The 4,987-nt window shown below is 34.4% G+C and overlaps 1 long non-coding RNA gene across 1 annotated transcript in view; it reads right to left on the minus strand.

Moving 5' to 3' along the window:
• Window positions 1–749: 749 nt before the first annotated feature.
• LOC111086023 overlaps window positions 750–4,987 on the minus strand; it is a 65,559-nt gene continuing 61,321 nt past the window's right edge. Inside the window, exon 2 of the long non-coding RNA XR_002610795.1 lies at window positions 750–1,059. This is a non-coding gene — a long non-coding RNA (uncharacterized LOC111086023). The remainder of the gene's footprint in view (window positions 1,060–4,987) is intronic.

The raw sequence follows: 4,987 nt of genomic DNA on the forward strand, positions 1-4,987 counted from the left end.
AGTAAACAAACTATACTGGTAATATGTCTTAATAGTAAACAAGCTATACTGGGAATATGTCATAATAGTAAACAAACTATACTGGTAATATGTCTTAATAGTAAACAAGCTATATTGGGAACATGTCTTAATAGTAAACAAACTATACTGGGAATATGTCTTAATAGTAAACAAACTATACTGGGAAAATGTCCTATCAGAAGACAATCTATGTTGGGAAAATGTCCTGTTAGAAGACATAATGTACTGGAAATATGTCCTTACAGTAGACAAACTATAGTGGAAAAGTGTCCTGTCAGAAGACATACTATGCTGAACTATATAATGATAGATAACATATTACACAAGGAAATTTAACTTGTGGCATATAAAAACATGTTCTCTTTCGTAAGCATCCGCTTTTAATAGGATTGTGAAGAATATATACTACCTGGATAAAGAAAATATTCTTGAATTTATGATACAAACTGATATTTCCATATTGTACCCATCAATTAACTTGAGTCGTGAAACTTTGGGATATTATAAGATTACTTCCATAATAGCAATTAATTACTACTAAATTAAATTGTGGTATAAAACATTTACATTAAAATTGACGTAGAAAATGTTTTATAATTGAATTACGTAAAATATAAATTATTCTTCATAGATGGCGACACCATACCAACAAACACGAGCTTTTCGCATAAATTTAAACGTTGGAAATTGGCTGGCTATATATAGAAATAATCACACTAAAATTTTTATTAATTTTATTGGGAAAATGTTCTTTATTTGGTAACGGAAATATAGTTTAAAATTGCAAGAACGATACACTCCTGAAATAGGTTTCTGAAAGCTACCATATAATTGTGGGGGTCGTTTTGCAACTCCCTTGCTTCCATTTATTCCGATTCATCATGGCGTCTTCTTCTTCTAACTCGCACGTCTCCGTGTCCTCTCTAATAATGTCAAACCATCTCTTTTTTTATGTCGTTTGCCGTAGATTTCCGTCGATCTGACTATTTTACCAACGCATTCTTCTGGTCTTCGCGTAGGTCCTCTTTAAATGAACATCTGAACATAAAAAATGAAAGTTTATACGATTTTTAACCATTACTGTAAACTTTCAGAAAGTCCCAAAATCAACGCTTATGTGTTAATTTCTTAATAGGTTTTAAAAGGTACGGAGTACAAGCGTGCATATGTGACTCAAGAGTAAGACATATAAGCAAGTAGAGAGACAGATGGATAAAGAAAGAATAAACATTTTTAATGCTAGGACAACAGCGTTATAAGAACTGAAACCACAAACCATCGAAATTATGTTACACGATTTGGAACGAGGTGATTTAGACATTACCATCCACAAACTAAAGGCAGTGTCGTGACGTTGTTTTTAACCAGTTGAACGGTCAACATTCTTTATTTGTTGCATACCTCAAACTGTCTAATTTCACCATCCCATAATTTCTCGTTTATCTCTCACACACGCTTGGTAATGATATTTTATCGTCCAAAAAATTATGTATCACAATATTTAAATGTTATTTCGTCGAACAATATAACAGTGGTTGAAGAGTAACATCAGAATAAAGTAACTTGTAAACCTACGAACAATTATACTATTATACATATAAAATAAAACTCACAAATAAAAAACTTTTGATTTCTATACCAATTTGGCAACTTCAGAGTCCTTCGAAGTAAACATAATAAAGTATAAGAATCCAAGTGAAATGTTTGAAAAAAGAAAACCTTCATACATAGATAAAACAATTTCAAATATTCCAAATGTAAAAAAAAAAACGTTAAAAAGAACAAAACGCACAAGTTGCTTTTTTTCTGAAATTTTGTTTGTTTTAAGCGCAAAGCTACACAATGTGTAGCTTTTCCCACCGCGAGTATCGAACCATGCACTTCAGAAAGGGGAAGGGTTTGGAGAGCTCAGACCTTTACCTTAAGCATGAACTTTAGAAGTTCGATAAAAAAAATTAAAATAACATATTTACTAGAAAAACAATTATATTCAGACAGTTAAACACTTTTTTGCAGTATTAACTATTTTAAAATTATGTTTGTTTGTTTGTAGTTAAGCACAAAGCTACACAATGGGCTATCTGTGCTCTGCCCACCACGAGTATCGAAACCCGGATTCTAGCGTTGTAAGTCCGCAGACATACCGCTGTGCCACTGGGGGGCTTACAATGATGATGTATACAGTTATGATTTTGGTATTCACTCTGTAATCCTGTTAATATACACGGAATATATTTAAGAACTATAACATATAGAAAATGTTGGATTAAAAGTGAACCTCTAAAAAAAATCTTGGTTGTACCATTGAATTGAACCCTGAATTTTAGCGTTATAAGTTCGTACAATTACCGCTGATTTAAATTAAGCTCATTGATGTTAAAGAGTATAGAACACTTTGGATATAAAAAAGACATTGCGGATAACTAGTCGGTGATGGAATGTCTGTTACGTTTCATTAACACTTTTTCAAAGTCCATGAGCCCGTTTTTCCGCTAGAGGGTTCTTAGTATATACAAAAGCAGTATGACCCACGACGTATATTTACTCTAAAAAACAGAACTTGTGGTTGCACGTGTATCGCAGATAATTGCTCAAGTCACACTAGGTCAAAGGTCTCTGACTGCTGCTCATACTGAATTAATTGCAACATAAAAAAAACAGATTTATGCCAAGAAGGATGATAATACTAATTTGTCCAACATGGTATGCGCGTGCATTTAATTTTATGAAAATATAAAAGGGGCAATATTTTTTTTTCACCAGAGCGATGAACCTTCCCTCCCATTACACAAAACAAAACATTAATTGTTTCGAATCATACAACATCGAATTTTCTCAACTTAAAAAAAGAAAAAAAAAGAAAAACAGTTAGATATTGTGCTAGCTAATAAAAAAAAAGATATCCTACAGCTTTTTCACAAAGGATAGTATTGAGGATTTTTGTACAAAGTATCCTTATAACACAGCAGGGTTCGAATGTTAGGCTTGTAGGTAGAGAAAAATAGGATCAAATTGCAAAGGATTAGCTACATAGATAACTCATTTGCGTCATAAAAATCTTTAAACGCGGCAGTGTTACCTAACGCACGTGGTTGACCCCCTAGCGGAGAAATTAACTTTATGGAACTTGAATAGACGTCCTGAGTTACAATTACATAAAGACCACCCCCACTGAGAAAGTAACAAAATCACGCTCTTTTCAAAATTCACACCCCCGCTAGTTAGCGCTGCGGGGTGGTTGTGTTGTCTGTAACGTGTATACGATTACTACAATAGAAATAACTGAATTCGCCTACTGTAGTGTTATATTATACTATTCTTGCTGTTTTGTCAGGGCACTCTGTGTGAAGTCCCACATGAATATTTTCATACTAGACAAACGTCATCAAGGAAACAGAGCCAGCCTTGTAAAGAAACACGAGATATAAAACCTTTTACCGTTGAGTGACCAGTAGAACGTCACGAATCCAATCCACTAATATATACTCTTCATCACGCAATACGGATTTTTATGTTTGTTTGAGATCTTCGCGTAAAGTTGGTTATTTGTTTGGGGCTTTATGGCGCAAAAGGTTATATAATGGCTTGTCTGTACATCTCAGATTTTGAATTGATAGACTATAAAGGGAAGGCAGCTACTCAACATCACCTACCGCCGTCTCTTGGGATACTCTTCTCTAATCAAACAGTGCGATTTGACCGCCACTCTCATAGAGCACGTAAGGCCTTAAAATTAGGTTGGGTTTGTTTGGAATTTCGCGCAAAGCTACACGAGGGCTTGCTGCATTAGCCATCGCAAATTTAGCAGTGAAAGACTAAAGGAAAGGCAGCTAGCCATCACCACCCACCGCCAACTCTTAGGTTACTCTTTTACCAACGAATAGTGGGATTGATCAGCACATAATAATGCACCCAGCATGTGAGCATGTTTGGTGGGACGGAAATTCGAACCTGCGACCTGCAGATTGAGCGCCCTGACCACCAGGTCTCAACCTTAGGAGCGCGTTTTTGCTACAACGGGATGTGAACCATTGTTTACAGTAATCGCTGATATGGCCACGTCTGACCGGATTTTCAGATTGTATTAACAAAACCGAAGTTACATCGATCTCGGTAACACTTCACAATTACATCTTTTTATCAGTGCAATATTAATGTAACACTTTCGTATCGGGCCACATAAGAAAAGAGTTCGTCATTGGCGCCCAAATTTAGAAATCTCCGCTAACTCGAGTTTTAGTTTTTGTTGTTGTTGTTGTCGGTATCAGGCTTTAGGTCTTTGTAGATCTGGAAGGTCAGGTTCAGTCTATACCTCTTCCTTCTTTACTGTGTGTTAAAAATACTGTAAAATGCTATTTAAAAATTCGCGTAAACAGGGCTAGAAGATGCATTATTTTAATACTGTTTATATTTCTCTTATCAGGGCCAATGTCCATAAACGTAATACATAGTATTTTGTGTTTCCGTCACAACTACGCTTCATTTGGTCGATGCAAAAACACTTCACAAACAGTCCATTGGTAATTTCAACACATTTCCGATATTATCATATCTAGAGTGAATTTACCAAAAACAAAAACAAAACAAAAACAACAACCTATAAATAGTCAATACTTAATCGAGTTTAATTTCTGGTATTGGGTGATTTATAACTTTTATGCAAGTAAGGAATTCATAATTGTTCTGATAATGTGTGGGATTATTGGCTATTATAAGTATAAATAACGTGACGTCATCTGTTTGATTTAGTGAATTCGGTACTCTTGAATAAGTTCAGTAAAAGTGGTTTTAATTGCTTCTAAAACAAGGATTTTAGTTTTGTATACATATATAATATGTATTGTATATATATAATGCATCAGCATATATATATATATATTTACACCATTTGAGATGTAGATATCGCCGCCAGGTCAAAATATACTTTTAGTTTTTGTATATGTATAGTTTCACATTACGAAATTGC

This window comes from Limulus polyphemus, unplaced genomic scaffold (genome assembly GCF_000517525.1).
Source record: "Limulus polyphemus unplaced genomic scaffold, Limulus_polyphemus-2.1.2 Scaffold794, whole genome shotgun sequence".
Taxonomy (NCBI): Eukaryota; Metazoa; Arthropoda; class Merostomata; order Xiphosura; family Limulidae; genus Limulus; species Limulus polyphemus.